The sequence below is a fragment of the Anomaloglossus baeobatrachus genome, chromosome 2 (genome assembly GCF_048569485.1).
Source record: "Anomaloglossus baeobatrachus isolate aAnoBae1 chromosome 2, aAnoBae1.hap1, whole genome shotgun sequence".
Taxonomy (NCBI): Eukaryota; Metazoa; Chordata; class Amphibia; order Anura; family Aromobatidae; genus Anomaloglossus; species Anomaloglossus baeobatrachus.
In genome coordinates this window covers 250,280,086-250,302,935 of record NC_134354.1, presented here as the reverse complement: position 1 = coordinate 250,302,935, position 22,850 = coordinate 250,280,086, and the positions used below count along the sequence as shown (strand labels likewise).

At 50.5% G+C, this 22,850-nt stretch overlaps 1 long non-coding RNA gene across 1 annotated transcript in view; it reads right to left on the bottom strand.

The window, feature by feature from the left end:
* LOC142289784 (uncharacterized) overlaps positions 1-21,550 on the bottom strand; it is a 29,569-nt gene extending 8,019 nt beyond the window's left edge. The window contains exons 1-2 of the long non-coding RNA XR_012750160.1: positions 21,466-21,550; positions 21,104-21,206 (exon numbers count right to left, since the gene is read on the bottom strand). This is a non-coding gene — a long non-coding RNA (uncharacterized LOC142289784). The remainder of the gene's footprint in view (positions 1-21,103; positions 21,207-21,465) is intronic.
* Between the last annotated feature and the right edge of the window lie 1,300 nt (positions 21,551-22,850).

Here is a 22,850-nt window from a genome sequence, read left to right as displayed (position 1 = left end):
AAAGTGCCAGGGAGAAGAACCCTGAGCAGAGCACCACGACAGGAAAATTTTCCACGTCCTGTGGTAGATCTTGGCGGACGTTGGTTTCCTAGCCTGTCTCATAGTGGCAATGACGTCTTGAGATAATCCTGAAGACGCTAGGATCCAGGACTCAATGGCCACACAGTCAGGTTGAGGGCCACAGAATTGAGATGGAAAAAACGGCCCTTGAGATAGCAAGTCTGGTCGGTCTGGTAGTGCCCACGGTTGGCCGACCGTGAGATGCCACAGATCCGGGTACCACGACCTCCTCGGCCAGTCTGGAGCGACGAGGATGACGCGGCGGCAGTCGGCCCTGATCTTGCGTAACACACTGGGCAACAGTGCCAGCGGAGGAACACATAAGGGAGCTGAAACTGCAACCAATCCTGAACTAAGGCGTCTGCCGCCAGAGCTCTGGGATCTTGAGACCGTGCCATGAACGTCGGTACCTTGTTATTGTGCCGGGACGCCATGAAGTCGACGTCCGGCACCCCCCAGCGGCAACAGATCTCCTGAAACACGCCCGGGTGAAGGGACCATTCCCCTGTGTCCATGCCCTGGCGACTGAGATAATCCGCTTCCCAGTTTTCCACGCCTGGAATGTGAACTGCAGAGATGGTGGAGGCCGTGGCTTCCACCCACATCAAAATCCGCCGGACTTCCTGGGAGGCTTGCCGACTGCGTGTGCCGCCTTGGTGGTTGATGTATGCCACCACTGTGGAATTGTCCGACTGAATTCTGATCTGCTTGCCTTCCAGCCACTGCTGGAACGCTTTCAGGGCAAGATACACTGCCCGTATTTCCAGAACATTGATCTGAAGCGAGGACTCTTGCTGGGTCCACGTACCCTAAGCCCTGTGGTGGAGAAAAACCGCTCCCCACCCTGACAGACTCGCGTCCGTCGTGACTACTTCCCAGGATGGGGGTAGGAAAGATTTCCCCTTCGCTAATGAAGTGGGAAGAAGCCACCACCGAAGGGAAGCTTTGGTCGTCTGAGAGAGGGAGACGGTCCTGACGAGGGACGTCGGCTTCCTGTCCCATTTGCATAGGATGTCCCATTGAAGGGGACGCAGGTGAAATTGCGCGAAAGGGACTGCCTCCATTGCTGTCACCATCTTCCCCAGGAAGTGCGTGAGGCGTCTCACGGGGTGTGACTGGCCTTGAAGGAGAGATTGTACCCCTTTCCGTAGTGACTGCTGTTTGATCAGCGGAAGCTTCACTATCGCTGAGAGTATGAAACTTCGTGCCAAGATATGTCAGCGATTGGGCCGGTGTCAGATTTGACTTTGGAAAAATGATGATCCACCCGAAACCCTGGAGAGTCTCCAGGGTAGCGTCAAGGCTGCGTTGGCATGCCTCTAGAGAGGGTGCCTTGATCAGCAGATCGTACAAATACTGGATCACCGAGTGACCCAGGGAGTGTAGGAGCGCTACTACAGTAGCCATAACCTTGGTAAAAACCCGTGGGGCTGTTGCCAGGCCGAACGGCAGTGCCACGAATTGCAGGTATTCGTGTCCTATGGCGAAGCGCAAGAAGCGCTGGTGCTCTGGAGCAATCGGTACATGGGGATAAGCATTTTTGATATCGATTGATGCCAGGAAATCTCCTTGGGACATTGAGGCGATGACGGAGTGGAGGGATTCCATCCGGAACCGCCTGGTTTTTACCCGTCTGTTGAGCAGTTTCAGGTCCAGGACCGGGCGGAAAGACCCGTCCTTCTTTGAGACCACCAACAAGGTGGAGTAAAAACCGTGGCTCTGTTGCTGAAGAGGAACAGGGATCACCACTCCTTCAGCCGTCAGAGTGCGCCGTGCCTGCAGAGGAGCCTCGGCTCGCTCGGGAGGCGGGGATGACCTGAAGAATCGAGTCGGGGGACGAGAGGTAAACTCTATCTCGTAACCGTGAGACAGAATAACTCTCACCCAGCGGTCTTTTATTTGTGGCAGCCCGGTGTCGCAAAAGCGGGAGAGCCTGCCACCGACCGAGGATGCTACTAGCGGAGGCCGAAAGTCATGAGGAAGCCGCTTTGTTAGCGGCGCCCCCGGTGGTCTGTTTAGGACGTGACTTAGACCGCCATGCATCAGAGCTCCTTTGTCTTTCTGAGACCTTGTGGACGAGGAGAATTGGGACCTGCCCGCGCCCCGAGAGGAGCGAAACCTCGACTGCCCTCTCCTCTGTTGGGATATGTTTGGTTGGGACTGGGGTAAGGATGTATCCTTTCCCTTGGATTGTTTGATGACTTCATCCGGACGCTCGCCAAACAACCTGTCGCCACAAATTGGCAAACTGGTTAAGCGCTTTTTTGGAAGCAGAATCTGCCTTCCATTCCCGTAGCCATAAGGCCCTGCGGAGTACCACCGAATTGGCGGCCGCAACCGCCGTACAGCTCGCAGAGTCCAGGACAGCACTAATAGCGTTGCCGAGGTTTGGGAGGTAATGGATGCCACTTGTGGCGCGGCCGTGCATGTGGCTGCTTCAATTTGCGCTTGACCTGCTGAGATAGCTTGTAGCGCCCATACGGCTGCGAATGCTGGGACAAAAGAAGCTCCGATAGCTTCATAGATGGATTTCAACCAGAGCTCCATCTGCCCGTCAGTGGCATCTTTGAGCGAGGCTCCATCTTCCACTGCAAGTAATGATCTAGCCGCCAGTCTGTGAGATTGGAGGGTCCACTCTGAGACACTGAGTCCAACCTTTAACCACGTCAGGTGGAAAAGGACAACGTGTATCCTTAAGGCGCTAAGAAAAAACACTTATCTGGACAAGCATGGTGATTCTGGACTGCCTCCCTGGAATCAGAATGGTCTAGAAACATACTCGGTGTACGCTTGGGGAACCTGAAGCGGAATTACTCCTGCTGATAATCTGACTCCTCCGCCGGAGGAGCTGAGGGAGAAATATCCAGCATTTGATTGATGGACGCAATAAGATCGTTCACTATGTTGTCCCCGTCTGGAGTATTACGATTGAGAGCGCCCTCAGGATCAGAATCCTGATCAGCTGTCTCCGCATCATCAACCGGAGATTCCCCCCGCTGAGACCCTGAACAACATGATGTCGAGGGAAATTCTAAGCGAGCCCGCTTAGTCGGTCTGGGGCTGGGGTCTAAGTCAGAACCCTCAGCCTGGAATGTATCCCGGGAGGACATTGTTGGTCCAATTGAGGGGGGCCAGGGAACAATGATTCAACAGAGTCCCTTTGCTGAGATACCGGCCTGGACTGCAAGGCTTCTAGTATCTCAGCCATAGTCTCAGAGAGTTTTGCAAACTCCATCCCCGTCACTAAGGACCGTGTCAACAGGTGTCTCCCCCTGGGCCCCTCTTAGCAGATGCTCTGGCTGAAGAAGAGTCACAGGGGCCACACATTGCACACAATGAGGGTCAATGGGACCTGCCGGCAGCTGGGTCGTACAAGCGGCGCAGGCAGCATAATAATCCTGTTTTTTGGCACCCCTGTCTTTGTGGGCGCCATGCTATTGTTTTCCATGATTAACACAAAAGGGTAAATAGCCATAATGAACTGTGCTCATACAGTGTAAAGTATATAGTAATAACACAGAATGTATCAATACAGTACAGCACCATGGGGCTAGCACCAACAGGTGCTGCTTACCAGCCGCCTAAAGCGGTTGTGAGGCCACCAGAGACCGTGTCTGGGTTTCCCAGGGTTTGTCCCTCTCTGCAGTGTCGGAGGAGCTGACAGGAAATGGCTGCGGCTTCCTGACGAGAGGAGGGAACCGTGGGCGTCTCACACAGTGCACAGTGAGGGGAGTGGAGTATGCAAAGCATGCTCCAGCCCTCATGCTGCTCGTTTGTCCCTCTCTTCCGTGCAGCGTCCCGCCCTTCCCCTGCCTGTCAGGGCTAAGGGCGGGAAAAAGGAAGCTAGGCCGCAAGAAAGCCGGGGACTCGAGTATAAGCGTCGCCGCCGTAAAAGCGCGGCCGACGCCGAAGTCCCCGGCGAACTACAAGTCCCAGCCGCGCCGCAGTTTCACATGGCAGCGGCGGTTAGCGCGGTAGCCCCTACATATAAACACACTCAGCGACGCTGAGTGTGTAATGGCACATATAGACCCGGTCAGCGCCGTGGTCCCCGGTGCACTAGCACACCCAGCAAAGCTGAGGTGTTGCCGTGCGCGGTCCCTACAGGGATACAGAGTACCTTCAAGATGCAGGGCCATGTCCCTGAACGGAACCCGGCTCCTATCCAGCAGTCTCCACAGGAGTTGTGGATGAAGCACGGTCTCAGTGCCTGGAGACCGATAGGATCCCACTTCACCCAGAGCCCTGAGGGGGATGGGGAAGGAAAGCAGCATGTGGGCTCCAGCCTCCGTACCCGCAATGGATACCTCAACCTTAACAACACCGCCGACAAGAGTGGGGTGAGAAGGGAGCATGCTGGCGGCCCTATATGGGCCCACTTTTCTTCCATCCGACCTGGTCAGCAGCTGCTGCTGACCAATCTGTGGAGCTGTGCTGTGCATGTCTGCCTCCTTCGCACAAAGCATAAAAACTGAGGAGCCCGTGGGAGCACGGGGGGTGTATAGGCAGAAGGGGAGGGGCTTAACACTTTTAAGTGTAATACTTTGTGCTGCCTCCGGAGGCATAGCCTATACACCCAATTGTCTGGGTCTCCCAATAGAGCGACAAAGAAACCTTTCCTTACCTCAACGTCTGCCCGGCAGTTGATATTTTTACTAGAGTGGTATCCCAGTTGATTAAGAATATTGCACAAAAACCATTGTGGATTCTCAACTTGGATAAAAATGAAAGGGAAGCTCTAAAGGAATTGCAAAGCTTGAATGATATGGTCTTCAAGCCTGCTGACAAAAGGTGGTAACCTTGTAATTCGGCCACATGATAGGTGCATTAGGCAGGCCAACAAACTGCTTAATGATGACACCTGTTGTCATGTTAAAACTCTTAAGGTCCCTTATACCACCCCCCACCCCAGCACAAATCCCTATGATGACACTATTTGATCGGCCTTAGAGATTTGGTATTTACGACAAGGGGGATGGAACAACTGAAGCCAAATCTGTACACACAAAAACGCTCCTTTGTTCTTTTAAGTAGAAAAGCTATTAACCCAGTTTTTAGGTGCCACGTTAATGCTAGCAAAATGAAAAGCATATTGACGGAATCCTAGTGAAGCACTGAACACGGAGCACTGTTTGGCTTTGCTAAGTGATCGCTGGTATCCCAACAAATGGGTATTGGCCAATAAAATCATGATAGATGCGTTGTGTTTGGTATCTATGCGAATGAAAAATCGAGATATAAAATATGATGCCAATATCTCTCACCTGTGTGGCCCACGGGAAAAGATATCCAAAAACTAGAATTATCTAATTTTTCGGAAGTCCTCAGCATGTCATAAAAGTCAGAAGCTCATTTTTTGCCTTGGTCAGTACTGGAGGGCATACCTATGTGGTGGTGCTGCCCATTTGCATCTTATTCTGGAGACCCTCCCTCCATAAATTAGGACGTCACATCTATGGCACAAGTTTAGTAAGTTTCAAGTTTATCCCTTTTATTTTTATGTAATGGTCTACACTGTATTTGTATTGTTCCCCTTTGTAACAATTTGTATATTTTATAAACACTGCCTATTTTTGGTTTCTATGTATAAAATTTAACAGCTCGTTCCACCTGCTCTATTTACGAATCCGAACCCGAAGAGCCTTTTGCTATCTGTAATGGGTATCCAAACTACCTGTGGAAAGTTCAGTGGTCGCAGCATAATTACTGTTGTGTAAAATTATTGGGGTGCTAGCAGTAAGGGTATCGTGGTATATATACAGTATATTCCATTAGCGGGAATTGGTGGTATATACAGTACTGCCCAAAAGTTTGGACACACCTTCTCATTCAAAGAGTTTTCTTTATTTTTATGACTCTGAAAATTGTAGATTCACATTGAAGGCATCAAAACTATGAATTAACACGAGGAAAGAAATACTTAAAAAAGTGTGAAACAACTGAAAATATGTCTTATATTCTAGGTTCTTCAAAGTAGCCACCCTTTGCTTTGATTACTGCTTTGCACACTCATGGCAATCTCTTGATGAGCTTCAAGAGGTAGTCCAAGACCGATAAGGAGAGGGTATTCTGGGATCAGGGGAGGTTGTACCGGGAGACTGTTCCCTGTAACCCCCAACAGGAGTGGCTGAGGGAAAAATAGCTGGTAGTGCCCTGCCCCTATAGGGGTGAGTTGCTGCGGATTGCCCATGAGATCGCACTCGCCTGACACTTGGGGGTCAGCAAAACCAAGTCTCGGCTGTCTCACCACTTCTATTGGCCCAAAATGGGGACAGATGTTGCCAACAAATGCTGCTCCTGTATCACGTGTCAAAGAGTGGGAAAGTCAGGGCCTGCTCTCGAGGCTCCCCTGATCTCTTTGCCGGTGATAGAGGAGCCTTTCTAGAGGGTCACTCTGGACATCGTTGGGCCTCCGGCTGTCCCCAGCAGTTCTGGAAAATGTTTCATCCTTACTGTAGTAGACTATGCTACCTGGTATCCGGAGACTGTGGCTTTGTCCTCAATTAGGGCCGATAAGGTGGCAGATGCCATTTTGACTATTTTTCCTGAGTAGGATATCCCAGGTAGATGCTTACTCAATTCATGTATCATTTAATGGAGGCTCGCTGTAAGAAAATGCAGCTGCAGCATCTGGTATCAAGGTCCTATCACCCTCAGACCAATGGTTTGTGTGAGCGATTTAATGGTACCCTTAAGCAGATGCTTTAGATGCTGGTTGAGTCACATGGACGCGACTGGGAGCGGTACCTCCCACACCTGCTGTTTGCTTACCGAGAGGTACCACAGGCCTCAACGGGGTTCTCCTCCTTCGAGCTCCTGTATGGCAAACGAGTCCGGGGGCCTCTTGGTCTGGTATGGGAATCCTGGAAAGAGGAACTGAACTCCCCAGAAGTGTCCATTGTGGAGTATGTCATGCGGCTCCGTGACAAAATGCAGTCAATGATGCGGCTAGTGCATGAGAATATGATGCAGGCCCAGGCCAGCCAGAAACGGTGGTATGACCAACACGCTCGGGAGTGGGTGTACGATGTGGATCAGAAGGTGTGGGTCCTAGTCCCAATGACCCAGAACAAGCTTTAGGCGGCCTGGGAGGGTCCATACCTTGTGCATCAGCGCGTCAATGACGTAAACTATGTGGTCACCATTGACCACGACAGGAAGAGGCAAAAGGTCTTCCATGTCAACATGATGAAAGCTCATCATGACAGGGAAACCTTCGTCCTTCCTGTGTGTAGCCCTCCCAAGGAAGGCGAAAGCGAAGTCTTGGTAGACTTGCTCGCATTGGCCTGGGATGGAGGGTCTATTGAAGAGGCGGCATTCAACCCACAGCTATCCATGGACCAGAGGTCCCAGCTGTGAGGGGTATTCCTGCCCTATATGACGATCTTCACGAATGTCCCTGGGAAGACGTTGGTAGCCATCCACCAGGTGGACACAGGAAATCATTCCCCAGTCCGTTAATCCCCATACCGTGTCTCCCTAGAGGTACAAAAGGACATAAAAAGGGAGATAGATGAAATGCTAGCCCTGGGGGGGGATCCTGAGGTAAAAAAGTGCATAGGCCTCGCCGATAGTTGTGGCTTCAAAAAAGGACCAGACGACCTGGTTTTGTGTGGACTACAGGAGGCTAAATGCCATTACAGCACCTGACGCATACCCAATGCCACGCATCGATGAGCTGCTAGATTGCTTAGCTGGGGCTCGGTACCTGACAATCATGGACCAGAGTCGAGGGTACTGGCAGATTCCTATGTCCAAGGAAGCACAAGAAAGGTCCACCTTCATGACCCCATTCGGGCTGTATGAATCTCCTGTCATGCCCTTTGGCATGAGAAATGCTCCTGCCACTTTCCAGCAATTGGTCGACCAGCTGCTCGAGGGACTAGGAGGGTTTGCCGTTTCTTACCTGGATGACATTGCTATCTTTAGTCCCACTTGGCCCGAACACCCGGGGCACCTGGAACAGGTGCTCAGGTGGATCCAGAGAGCTGGTCTGAATGTAAAGCCAGGGAAGGGACAGATCGGCATGACAGAGGTGCAGTACCTCGGACACCAAGTGGGTGGCAGAACTCTGAAACCAGAGCCAGGGAAGGTTGATGCCATCACCTCCTGGCCTACCCCCAAGTCAAATAAGCAGGTTATGTCCATCTTGGGTAAAGCAGGGTACTATATGAAGTTCGTTCCTAATTATACTGACCATGCTAAGCCGTTGATGGACCTCACCAAAAAGAAGCTACTGCAAGTAGTCACCTGGACAGTTGACTGTGAGCGGTCCTTCAGAGCATTGAAAGCTGCCCTCACCAGTTCCCCAATCATACAAGACCCGGACTTCACTCGACGGTTCATAGTTCAGACAGACGCCAGTGCATTTGGGCTAGGTGCAGTACTCAGCCAGGTAAAACGGGGAGGGGGAAGAGCACCCGGTGGTGTTTCTCAGCTGCAAGCTCTTACCCCGGGACGTGGCCTACACCACTGTGGAGGAGTGCCTCGCTATAGTGTGGGCACTGCAGAAACTGCAGCCCTACCTATCTGGATGCAACTTCACCATAATAACAGACCACAACTGTTTCAGCTGGCTGCAACGGGTGGCCGGCGACAATGGTAAGCTACTGCGGTGGAGCTTGGCTCTACAGCAGTATGATTTTACCATTCAACACAAGAAGGGAACCGAACATGGCAACGCTTACGGGCTGTCCCGGGAGGGGAATGCCAGCGAGGTAGGCTTGGGAGACTATTGGCAAATCAATCTCCCATGCTGCCTCAAAAAGGGGGAGGTGTCATGTTAAAACTCTTACGGTCCCTTATACCACCCCCCACCCCAGCACTAGCACAGATCGCCATGACAACACTATCTGATTGGCCTGAGAGTTTTGGTATTTACGACAAGCGGGATGGAACAACTGAATCCAAATATGTACACACAAAAACGCTAATTTGTTCTTTTAAGTAGAAAAGCTATTAACCCAGTTTTTAGGTGACACGTTAATGCTAGAAAAATGAAAAGTATGTTGCTGGAATCCCAGTTAACCGCTGAACACGGAGCACCGTCTGGCTTTGCTAAGTGATTGCTGGTATCCCGACAAATGTGCTTTGGCCAATAAAATCATGCTAGATGCGTTGTGTTTGGTATTCATGCGAATGAAAAAATAAAATCGAGCTATAAAATATGACGCTAATATCTCTCACCTGTGTAGCCCAGGGGCACAGATATGCGAAAACTAGAATTATCTATTTTTTCGGAAGTCCTCGGCACAGCCTACAAGATATTGTAAAATGAGGTCACAGATGGGAGGGTGAACTTAGGTCAGAAGCTCATTTTTCACCTTGGTCAGTACTGGAGGGCATACCAATGTGGTGGTGCTGCCTGTTTGAATCTTATTCTGGAGACCCTAGCTCCATCAATTTTTAGACGACACATCTACGGCACGAGTTTAGTAAGTTTCATGTTTATCCCTCTGATTTTTATGTAATTGTCTACACTGTATTTGTATTGTTCCCCTTTGTAACATCTTGTATATATTATAAACACTGTCTATTTTTGGATGGAATATATACAATTTAAGAAGCAAGCAGGGTAAGGATCCAGCTCAGACTCCAAGGATTTGAATAAAAGGCATTTCTTTATTTCAACTTGTTAAAAAGAATATATATAAAAAAAAAGCATGACACCGGCTGATAACACTGACAGATGGTAGGTAAAGAAAAAAAAAAACTACGCGTTTCGGCAGTACGCCTTGATTAGGTTTAACAAGCTGAAATAAAGAAATGCCTTTTATTCAAATCCTTGGAGACTGAGATGAATCCTTCCCCCGCTTGCTTCTTGTCTATATACGGCTGGCTGCCATGAACCGTGCTGGAACCGAGGATACTCATCTGGTGGAATTAATCTGGCTGACTTCCATTGCGGTGAGCGGTTCGTGTGTCCACTGTCTACAATTATATAAAATTTACCATCTCTTTTCTTCTGCTCTATTTGAAATAGAAAAACTTTTTTTGTGTACTCACCGTAAAATCGTTTTCTCTTAGCCATCATTGGGGGACACAGGACCATGGGTGTTATGCTGCCTATCCATAGGAGGACACTAAGTAGATGCAAAAGCAAAGCTCCTCCTCTGCAGTATACACCCCCTGGCCGGGCCAGGCAGTCTCAGTTTTAGTACACAAGCAGTAGGAAAAAAAAGCAGTAAAAAGCTTTTCAACAGAGGAACATGAGAAAAGAAGAGTCAAAACCAAATAAGGTACTGAGAGAACCAAGGCCCCGCAGGGCAACAGGGTGGGTGCTGTGTCCCCCAATGATGGCTAAGAGAAAACGATTTTACGGTGAGTACACAAAGAAGGGAATTTTGTTTACTTACCGTAAATTCCTTTTCTTCTAGCTCCAATTGGGAGACCCAGACAATTGGGTGTATAGCTATTGCCTCTGGAGGCCACACAAAGTATTACACTTAAAAGTGTAAGGCCCCTCCCCTTCTGGCTATACACCCCCAGTGGGATCACTGGCTCACCAGTTTTAGTGCCAAAGCAAGAAGGAGGAAAGCCAATAACTGGTTTAAAGACCAATTCAATCCGAGGAAACATCGGAGAACTGAACCATACCACATGAACAACATGTGTACCCGAAAAAACAGAAAAACCCAGAGAAAACAGGGTGGGTGCTGGGTCTCCCAATTGGAGCTAGAAGAAAAGGAATTTACGGTAAGTAAACAAAATTCCCTTCTTCTTTGTCGCTCCATTGGGAGACCCAGACAATTGGGATGTCCAAAAGCAATCCCTGGGTGGGTAAAAGAATACCTCATGATAGGGCCGTCAAACGGCCCTCTCCTACAGGTGGCCAACCGCCGCCTGAATGACTTATCTACCTAGGCTGGCGTCTGCCGAAGCGTAGGTATGCATCTGATAATGCTTGGTAAAAGTAAGTAGACTCGACCAGGTGGGTGCCTGACACACCTGCTGAGCCGTAGCCTGGTGCCGTAATGCCCAGGATGCACCCACGGCTCTGGTAGAATGGGCCTTCGGCCTTGAGAGAACCAGAAGCCCAGTAGAACTGTAGGTTTCAAGAATTGGTTCCTCGATCCCCCGAGCAAGGGTGGATTTGGAAGCTTGCGACTGTTTACGCCGACCAGCGACAAGGACAAAGAGTGCATCCGGGTGGCGCAGGAGCGCCATGCGGGAAGTAGAACCTGAGTGCTCTCACCAGAACCAACAGATGCAAATCTTTCTGAAATTGATGGACTGGACGAGGACACAAAGAAGGTGAGGTGATATCCTGATTGATATGAAAATGGGATACCACCTTAGGGAGAAATTCCGGAACCGGACGCAGAACTACCCTGTCCTGGTGAAGGACCAGGAAGGGAGTTTGTATGAGAGCGTTGCTAGCTCGGAAACTCTCCTAAGAGACGAGACCGTTACTAGAAGGCCACTTCCCGTGAAAAACGGGAAGGGAGACATCCTTCAAAGGCTCGAAAGGCGGCATCTGGAGAGCAATTAGAACCTTGTTCAGATCTCAGGGCTCTAACGGCCGCTTGTACGGAGTGCTGAGAAGACAAACTCCCCGTAGGAACGTGCGTACCTGAGGAAGTCGTCGTTTCTGAAAAAATACAGATAGCGCTGAGACTTGTCCCTAAAGGGAACTGAGCGACAACCCATTTTCCTACCTAGATTGCAGGAAGGAAGGAAACATAGACGATGCAACCGGCCAGGGAGAAACACCCTGCGCCGAGCACCGAGATAAGAACATCTTCCACGTCCTGTGGTCAATCTTGGCGGACGTTGGTATGCTAGCCTGTCTCATGGTGGCAACCACGTCCTGAGGTAATCCTGACGACCCTAGGTTCCAGGACTCAATGCCACACCATCCGGTTGAGGGCCGTAGAATTCAAATGGAAGAATGGCCCTTGAGACAGCTAGTCTGATTGGTCTGGTAGTGCCCCCGGTTAGCCTACCGTGAGGCACCACAGAACTGAGTATCACAACATCCTCGGCCAATTTGTAGCGACGAGGATGGCGCGGCCGCAGTCGGTCTTGATCTAGCGCAGTACTCTGGGCAACAATGCCAGAGGTGGCACCTAAGGTAGCTGGAACTGCGACCAATGCTGAACTAAGGCGTTTGCCGCCAGAGCTCGATGATTGTGAAACCGTGCCATGAAGCTGGCACATTGTTGTTGTGCCGTGACGCCATTAGATCGACGTCCGGCCTCTGTCAGCGGCGCCAGATCTCCTGAAACCCGTCCGGGTGAGGAGACCATACTCTTTCGGCCACACCTCAGCGACTTAGGAAGTCAGCTTCCTAGTTTCCACACTTGGGATGTGAATTGTGGATATGGTGGATGCCGTGTCTTCCACCCACATCAGAACCTGCCGGACTTCCTGGAAGGCTTGCCGGTTGCGCGTTCTTCCTTGGTGGTTGATGTATGCCACCGCTGTGGAGCTGTCCGACTGAAGTCGGATATGCTTGCTTTCCAGCCGCTGTTGGAAGGTTTGTAGGGCAAGATACACTGCTCTGTGTTCAAGAACATTGATCTGAAGGGTGGACTCTTGCTGAGGCCACGTACCCTGAGCGCTGTAGTGGAGAAAAACTGCTCCCCACCCTGATAGACTCGCGTCTGTCGTAACTATCGCCCAGGATGGGGATAGGAAGGACCTTCTTTTTGACCAAGAGGTGGGAAGAAGCCACCACCGTAGAGATTCCTTGGCCGCCTGAGAAAGAACGACGACTCTGTTGAGGGACGTCGACTCCTCGTCCCATTGGCGGAGAATGTCCCATTGTAGTGGACGCAGTAAAACTGCGCGAAAGGAACTGCCTCCATTGCTACCATCTTACGTAGGAAGTGCATGAGGCGTCTCAATGTGTGCGACTGGTTCTTAAAGAAGAGCTTGCAGCCCGTAGTGAATGCTGTTTGTCTAGCGGAAGCTTCACTATCGCTGAGAGAGTAAGAAACTCTATGCCTAGATATGTTATCGATAGGGTCGGGGTCGGATCTGATTCAACAGTGCCCATGTTGTGAGAGACATGTCCGGACTGCTAGGCTTCTAGTATCATAGCCATAGTCTCAGAAAAACTGTCAGTAAATACTGCAGACACCGTCCTCATCCCCTGGCCATTAGTGCATACAATGGGAGTCTATGTAACCTGCCGGCCGTATAGCCGTACATGCTGTACCAGCTGTATAGAAAAACATGTGGTTCTGCACCTTTGTTTTACACAGAGAATATGCTGATAACTCCTCCGCATAATCCAGGAGGGTATATACAACGTGCGACCAAACAGTGCAATGTATATAGTACAAGCATATCTATAAGTGCACTTCTGCACTAGTGGGGTTAGCACCACAGGTGCTGCTTAACGCCTGTTGCAGCGATTGTGTGACTATCAGAATGCCAGGGTCTTCCACACTTGTCTCTGTATCGTACAGAAACTGACACTAATGGCTGCCGGCGTCCTTGTAGAGAAGGAAGCCGTGGGCGTGCCTGAGAAAGTGCGGGAATCCGGATTCACAGTGCACACAGTGAGAGGGGTGGAGTATGCAAAACATACTCCAGCTCTCAGCGCTGCTTGTAAAAGCGCGGGCCGCGCTGAAGTCCCCGGCGCACCACAAGTGCCAGCCGCGCCGCTGCCAGCGGCCGGCGCGACCGATTCCTGGAAGCCAGCGTCCCGCCCCTCTCCTGACTGGCAGGTCTGGGGGCGGGAACGAACGGAAGCAGGCCGCAAAAGCCGGGGACTCTAGTTATCAGCGCGGCCGCCGTAAAAGCGCAGGCCGCGCTGAAGTCCCCGGCGCACTACAAGTGCCAGCCGCGCCGCAGTCCCAGCGGCCGGCGCGACCAATTCCCATAAGTGAGCCTGCTTCAGCGAAGCTGAATGAGGCCATGGCACAGGCGCCGCAGCGCTGATGTCCCCCGGCGCACTACAACACCCAGCATGCTGCGGTGTGAGCGCCAAATGCACGGGGACACAGAGTACCTTGAGGAAGCAGGGCCATGTCCCTGATGTACTCCGCTCCATCCAGCATCTTCTCCAGGGGCTGTAGATGGAGCACGGTCTCAGTGCCTGGAGACCGGTAAATCCCACTTCACCCAGAGCCCTGTAAAAAGGGATGGGGAAGGAATCAGCATGTGGGCTCCTGCCGCCGTACCCGCAATGGGTACCTCAACCTTACAAACACCTCCGACATACAGTGGGGTGAGAAGGGAGCATGCTGGGAGCCCTTAGTATGGGCCCTCTTTTCTTCCATCCGACATAGTCAGCAGCTGCTGCTGACTAAAAAGTGGAGCTATGCGTGGATGTGTTGCCTCCTTCGCACAAAGCACAAAACTGGTGAGCCAGTGATCCCACTGGGGGTGTATAGCCAGAAGGGGAGGGGCCTTACACTTTTAAGTGTAATACTTTGTGTGGCCTCCAGAGGCAATAGCTATACACCCAATTGTCTGGGTCTCCCAATGGAGCGACAAAGAAAATCCGTTTTTCTCTGACGCCTCATTGGGGGACACAGGACCATGGGATGTCCTAAAGCAGTCCATGGGTGGGAAACAGAAAAGAAGACAACACAACCCAAGGACTAGGAACCAGTCACAGACAGCCTGGAGCGCCTACTGAGAGAGGTGCTCTACTGCCGTTTGCAGAATTTTCCTACCCAGATTTGCCTCAGTTGAAACCTGGGTATGTACTCTGTAATGCTTTGAAAACGTATGTAGGCTAGACCAGGTCGCAGCCTTAGACACCTGTTCCACTGAAGCCTGATGCCGAATGGCCCACGAAGCGCCAACTGCTCGCGTGGAATGAGCCCGCACCCACTAGGAATGGGCTTGAGTTGCAGGCGGTAGACTTCCTGGATCGCAGAGCGAATCCAGTGAGCCAGAGTCGCCTTTGAAGCTGCCTGTCCCTTCTTAGGCCCCTCAGGAATGACGAACAAAGAGTCCGTTTTCCTAAAGGGGGCTGTCCTGGATATGTAATATCTGAGAGCTGTGACGAGGTCTAACGAATGCAGAGACCTTTCCACCCTATGAACTGGGTGTGGACAAAATGAAGGCAGAACAATGTCCTCGTTCAAATGAAACGGGGTAAGAACCTTTGGAAAGAAATCTGGAAGGGGGCGCAGAACCACCTTGTCCTGGTGAAAGATCAGGAAAGGCTCGCGGCAAGAGAGTGCTGCTAGCTCCGAAACCCGTCTGATGGGCGTAATTGCCACCAGGAATGTTACCTTCCAGGACAGAAGGGAGGATTCCTTGAGGGGTTCAAAGGGAGACCTCTGGAGACCATCCAGAACGAGGTTGAGGTCCCATGGGTCCAGCGGCCGTTTGTACGGGGGAACTAGATGGAAAATGCCCTGGAGGAAGGTCTTGACTTGCGGTTTTTGAGCCAGGCGGCATTGGTAGAAGATTGAGAGCGCTGAGACCTGCCCTTTAAGGGAACTGAGAGCCAACCCCGCTTGCAAGCCAGACTGTAGAAAATCGAGAATTCTGGGGATGGCCAGAGGCATAGGCTGGATGTTAGTTTCTCTGCACCATGAAAGGAAGATTTTCCACGTACGGTGGTAAATGCGGGATGAAGCAGGCTTTCGGGCGCTGATCATGGTGAAAATAACCACGGGGGAGAATCCCGCTCTTGTTAATACCCAGGTCTCAATGGCCATGACGTCAGCTTCAGGGCTCTGGAGTTCTGATGGGAAATGGGCCCTTGGGTCAGCAAGTCTGGGATGTCTGGAAGGCACCACGGTGCGTCTGTGAGCATTTGTACTAATTCGGCGAACCAGGCGTGCCTGGGCCAGTCCGGTGCTATCAGTATCACCGGGACTCCCTCTGCCTTGATCTTCCCGATCACCCGCGGCAGCAGGGGTAGAGGTGGAAATATGTAAGGCAGGCGGAAGTGGTGCCAGGAGCAGACTAGAGCATCCGCGCCGATGGACTGCGGGTCGCGTGACCTGGCTATGAACGCGGTACCTTTGCATTCAACCTTGAGGCCATTAGGTCCACGTCTGGTGTGCCCCAGCGAGTGCAGATGTGTAGAAACACATCTGGGTGGAGAAACCATTCTCCGGCGGCCAGGCCTTGGCGACTTAGAAAGTCTGCTGCCCAGTTCTCTACCCCCGGTATGTGTACCGCTGATATCACTGATTCCGTCGATTCGGCCCAGCTGAGGATCTTGTGGGCCTCGAGATAAGTCGCTTTGCTGCGGGTGCCCCCCTGCCGATTGATATAGGCTACAGCTGTCGCATTATCCGAGTGGACTCGAATCTGACGACCCGCTAGCAGAGGGCAGAACGCTCTGAGCGCGAGGAAGATCGCAGAGTTCCAGGGTGTTTATGGGTAGGGAAGACTCCTGGGGCGTCCAACGTCCTTGAGCAGTGTGGTGCCGGTACACTGCTCCCCAGCCTAGGAGGCTGGCGTCCGTGGTCAGGACCAGCCAGTTCACTGGGAGAAAGGATCTCCCCTTCGATAGGGATGAGGACCGAAGCCACCAGCGGAGTGCGTACCTGACTGAAGGCGTCAGGTGAAGAGGTCTGTCCAGGGAGAAGGGGCTCTTGTCCCAGGCCGCTAGAAGGGCTAGCTGCAGTGGGCGGAGGTGCAGTTGAGCAAAGGGTACTGCTTCCATAGCCACCAGTATCCTGCCGAGCACTTTCATGCTGAATCGAATGGAGCGAGACGGAGGACGTAGAAGGCAGCGTACCGCTCGTTGAAGAGCGATCGCCTTGTCCTGAGGGAGAAGGATCAAGCCCCTACGGGTGTCCAGGGACATGCCCAGGAAGGTGATGGATCGTGATGGGACCGGGGATGATTTGTCCAGATTCACTAGCCACCCTAAGCGGGATAGGGTGTCCACAGTGATCTGTACGCTGGTTGAGCAGTCGCGGAAGGAGGGAGCCTTGATGAGGAGGTCGTCCAAGTAAGGGAGAACGACCACTCCCCTGGCGTGAAGGACCCTCATGGCGGCCGCCATGACTTTGGTGAAGACCCTTAATGTGGTGGCAAGGCCGAAGGGTAGAGCTACGAATTGAAAGTGGGAGTCCTGAATTGCAAAGCGGAGGAACTTTTGGTGATCTGGGGCGATGGGTATGTGCAGGTACGCGTCCTTGATGTCTATGGATGCGAGGAATTCCCCTTCGACCATGGATGCAATAATGGACCTTAGGGACTCCATTCTGAATCTCCGTACCTGCACATGCTTGTTTAGGTGTTTGAGGTCCAGGATGGGTCGAACGGACCCATCTTTTTGGGGACCACAAAGAGGTTGGAATAAAAACCTCCGAACTTCTCGTCGTCTGGGACAGGTATTATCACTCCTGCTGTTAGAATTTCGGACCCGACCCCCGAGTCGGTTCTATGTGGTAACCGGAAGACACAAGGTCTCGCACGCATTTGTCGTCTGAGGCGGGAGCCCAAATGTGTTGAAAGAGCCGCATTCTACCTCCTACAATGAGTGTGTCTTCCGGGGCGCCGAAGGAGTCACGAGGAGGGAAAACGTCGTGGCCGAGTCTCCCTAGTCCTGGACTATTTCAGTCTAGCCTGCCATGACGAAGTAGGTTTCGGGGAGAGCTGAGAAGGTCGGTCCCTGCGTAGTCCGCGGCTGGTGGCGTGGACAGCACGGGGTGTCGACCAACCAAATGACTTCCGAAAGGATCGGAAGGAGGACTGTGGACGTCTGGTGAAGGACGTCCTGGACTTCAGCTGGGGGAGGGAGGTACTCTTTCCTCCCGTGGCGTCAGAAATGAGCTTGTCCAGACGTTCGCCAAACAATCGGTCTGGAAAAAAGGGGAGGCCCCGCTCGCCATTGTCGGAGCCAGAGAGCTCTATGGATGGCTATGGTATTTGAGGCGGCAAACGCTGCGCAGGTAGCAGCATCCATGGAGGCCTGCATGAGGTACTCCGCCGCAGTGGCAATTTGAGCTGTCACCTCTGTGAAGGTATGAGTGAACTGGGATTCCTCAAGCGAAGTGTTAAGGGATTCTGCCCAGACCGAGATCGCCTTTGCGACCCACACAGAGGCAAAGCAGGGCGAGAGGGAGGAACCCGCAGCCTCAAAAGCAGAGCGGGCGAGGTGCTCCACCTGTCTGTCTGTCGGGTCCTTGATGGAGGAACCATCGGGTAAAGTCAGGAGCGTTTTTGTGGTAAGGCGAGAGACCGGGGGGTCGACGGAGGGCGGATCGGCCCAGCCCTTAGGGGCAGGTGAGGCAAAAGGGTACCAGGACTCCATGAGTTTTCGGTTACCGAAGCGCCTGTCAGGCTTCTCCCTTTGCTTTGTGAGTATATCCTGAAACTCAGGGTGATCAGCGAAAACCTTTTGGGGTTTCCTTGCCCTCTTAAAGGAGACCGCATGGTCAGTGGTAGTGGATGGGGGATCCTCCACATGCAGAGTTTGGTTGATTGCTGCTATAAAGGAGTCTATTGGAGTTTGATCATCTGTGGAGGATGAAACCAAGGAATCCTCCTGGTACAAACAGCATTCTCCCTCCTCCAGCTCTTCAGAAGCCGTGGAGCGTGTGGGAGAGCCTGCCCTGTGTGCTCCCGAGGGAGAGCCCACTGGAGCAGTGTGGAGGACGACATTGCATAGCCAGCACCAGGTTCTGTGACAGTTTTCCATGGATTGGGACAGAAACTGTGCCCATTCCGGTGGGCTGGGAGCCCTAGGCTCTGGACTGACGGTTACAGCGGTGGTGGCAGGGGGGTCTTGGAGGGCTATAGGGGCACAGGACTCACAGAGAGAAGAGGTGTGTTTACGTGGTAGCTCAACGTGGCAGGCAGTGCAGGCTGAATAATAGATTATGTGAGCCTTAGCCCTCTTAGTGCCTTTTGAATTCTGCATGTTCCTGATAGGAGTATGCCAGGAGGGGGAGCAATGCTCAGCAGAGCTACAGTGAGCAGCACCTTACCAGAATCAGCCAATGGCTGGAGATCTTCCCACGCTTTCCTGGGGGGGAGACTTATCGCAGCCGCGGGGGAGGGGGCGGGGCTTAGCGCTAAAAGAGCGCGAAGAAGTAGTCCGTGTGCCCCCCCGCTGTGGGTTTTAAAAAACGGCGGGAAAGGAGCTTCTAATAGTTTTCCTCCCTCTCCCTCTAGTCAGCACACAGCATGTCACTGGTGGTTATCAGCCGGCTTTTCGGCTAGATCAAATAAACAGAGCAGATAATAAACAGCGTGAGTCCCTGAGCTCTGTGATTCTCTAGCCACCCCCTCCCCCCTGCCACCGGGAAATTATCTGTGCAGGAGTTTGCAAACAGGAGGGACATGCCCCCCCCCTCCTCCAGCCAGCAAGCTAGGGAAAAGTTAACACTGTGTGTTCAGGATTCCTGGGGCTCTCTTCCTTGCATTAGCCAGGGACTTTCTCATAAAAAATACTGTATATTCAGCCCTGGGAGCCTTTCCTGCACAGCCTTTTCTCCCTTTGTCTGGGAAACCAGTCAGGGGGGATCTCACCTTAAACACTGCTTCAATCCAGGCAGTGACAATAGCAGAGTCAGCTTGCTGTATCCGGTCACAACGGTGCCATATTCAACTCAGAGCTTGCAAAGAGGGGCTGAGGAATTGTGCCTCTGCCCTGGGCTTTAGAAAATCGGTGTCTATGGAACCCGTCGTCCAGCCCAGGATCCAGCGTCGCGGGAGGGGGTACGTGTAGGCAACACTTCACGTTCCCGCCCATTGATGGTAGTGGGACATCGGTCCCAAAAGGAAACCGTCGCCCTCAAAAAATAACAAACCTTGAAAGGAAGTGCCTCCTATAGACACTAAGCTAAAACTGGGACTGCCTGGCCCGGCCAGGGGGTGTATACTGCAGAGGAGGAGCTATGCTTTTGCATCTACTTAGTGTCCTCCTATGGATAGGCAGCATAACACCCATGGTCCTGTGTCCCCCAATGAGGCATCAGAGAAATGCTCTATTCTGCTCTATGCAAAATGATTGTTGTGTAGAATTATTGGGGTGATATCAGTAAGGGTATCGTGTCGTGAGATTATATATATTATACACACACACTAGCTGTAGTACCCGGGTGTCGCCCGGGATAGTAACTGTCTCTCTCACAGTCTCTGTCTGTCTGTAACAGTCTTAGTCTCTCTCTCTCTGTCTGTCTCGTTCCAGGTCTGTATTGTTCCAGTTCTGCAATACAAAACAATCACTGATCTTTGGGAAACCAGCCAGAGAAAACATTGCCGGCAGCCAGCAAAGGTGCTCAACACAGTGAAATCCTAGGTACATCGTTCCCAGTCTGTCCCGTTCCCAGTCTGTCCCGTTCCCAGTCTGTCCCGTTCCCTTTCTCTGTCTGTCTGTCTGTCTGTCTGCCTGCCTGTCTGTCTCTTTGACTGTCGGTCTCTCTATCTCTTTCTGTCGCTCTCTCCATCTGTGTCTCCACCGACATCTTATTACCTCACACAAACTTCTTATACTAACAATTTATTTTCTTCCTATTGCAACCAATTACAGCTCCTAATAATAACCTAATAGCTCGCAGCTCCATTGACTTTAATGGAGGCATGTTTTTTCAAGAGTAACTAAAGCGAGGGGTTAAATTTTCCCATCAAAACATAGTCTATGATGTTCCCTGAGTCACATGGGGTTGTCTGTGCAGAATATCGTGATTGTAAATGCGACGGTGCGGACATTTGGCATTAGTAGCTCAGCAGCCTCATTTACTTATTGTCCAAATTGGTGAAAAGCGAGACCCCCACCCGGCTGTTCGTGACACCTGTTATAAGAAATTAACATGTAATCCACTACCTCAGTACAAAGTGGAACTATTGCACATTTTGGAATGGAGTGAAATATGTCACACAATAGATCATTGTCAAAAAACCTTTGGTTTTCAACCCTACATTCTTACATCAAAGACACCACAGCAGCATTACAAAGACTGGACCATCTCAATCTGCCAGATAACATGATCTTAGTTACAGCAGATGTTGAGGCTTTATATACCTCCATAAGGCATCACGATGGCCTCTCGGCTACTGCTTGGTTACTCCACAATAGTAATTTGGATCCCAAAATGGCCACACTATTATTGACATGGCTAGAATTTATTTTAACACACGTTTCTGTTTTCATAAACAAATTTACCTCCAGACAAAAGGGACCGTGATGGGGGCGGTGTGCATATTTTCGTATGCAAACCTTTTCATTGGTGCTTGGGAACTTGAGATCTTCATCAGTGAACCCATACCTTAAATGAAAAAAAGCACAACAATGGATGAGGTATATTGATTACATACTCTTTGTATAGGAGGGTACAATTCATGAGCTTGACAGTCTAATGGCCCAGCTGAACACTACAATATCAATGTAAAATTGTCATAAATATGGCAAAAGCATTGATTTCCTCAACATTAAAATAAACATTTGCGACAATGGTGACATTTCTACTGAAATTTTTAGAAAGGAAACGGCCAATTCATTGTTGCAGGTCAATTCTTCACACTTACCTTCTACTATTAGAAGTACAGCATATCCACTAGTCAGTTCCTCAGAGCAAGAAGGATCTGCTCTACCAAATCATCTTTTGAGAAACACTCTAAAGACCTATATTCTAGAGTTAGAGAGAGAGGTTAAGGTCACAAGTGCATTAGGCAAGAATATTTGCGGGCCAAGAATTCACAAAGAAATGATCTTTTGTGTTAACAAAGTTTACCAGACTATTCCATCAATAATGACAGCTCGGAGATCCAGAAACCTAAGGGACATCTTGATCCATAGCCATTTTAACCCTAAACAAGAAAGAGAATCTCAGGCTAACTGGCTATTTGTTAAGGGATTTTACCCTTCTGGACACTGTTAGACCTGTCCCAGTATGATTCAGAGTAAGAATTTCCATAATGTTGACCACTCTCGAACCTTTGAAATACAACATCTTCTAAATTGCACATCAAAGGGCGTTATTTATTGGGCCAAATGCCCCTGCGAGAAAATTTATATAGGAATGACCACGAGGCAACTTAGGATACGGATCCGCGAACATATTAGGGACATTGACTAAGGAAAAGCCACTGAGGACACTTCCCACTCTTGGTAGACACTTTTTCCATCATCACCAATGCAATTCAAGCTTACTAAAGGTTATGGCAATTGATCGGGTTTGTTTGAGTACTAGAGGAGGCAACCTGGCCAAAATTCTGGCACGTATAGAGAGCAAATGGATCTATAGAATCAACATGATCAATCCTTTTGTCTTAAATGAAAATTTTGGCTTTAGTGCATTTTTTTAATTTTCCATAATGGGACTTCCCTAGTACAATAACTGTGTGCATGGGGTGAGGGGTGGTTGTTTTTATAGTTGTACATATTTTAATTTTGTTTTTAATATTTTCTTTACATAGTTTATACTTAATACTCCACGCTTGTGCCGCTGTTCTCTGGTGTTCGGTAGTCCGTGAGGGGTTGAGGAGTATGCTGAATCTTGAGCGTCCTAAAAAAGAAAAATACATTTCTTTTATGAGAAGGTCCATGATTGAAGAAAGGGGATCTCATCACTATGCATTACAGAATTATCCTGAATAAGGACTATCTGAAATATTTTTTCATTATTACATGGGACACTTTTCTGCATATGGATTTGCATCACCTACCGTATATTATCAACAGGACACCTCCCTCTGGATTTTTGTTTTTTCCTTATTTTCTTGGATTTTTTCTTCATCCATTACTTTATTATTATTAGAGTGGTGGGCATCTATTATTGTTAATTTTTTTTTTTTTTTTTTTAATCACATACCGTATTTTTCGGACTATATAGACGCACTGGACCATAAGACGCACCCTGGTTTCAGAGGAGGAAAATAATATTTTAAGCAAAAACTGTGGTCATGACACA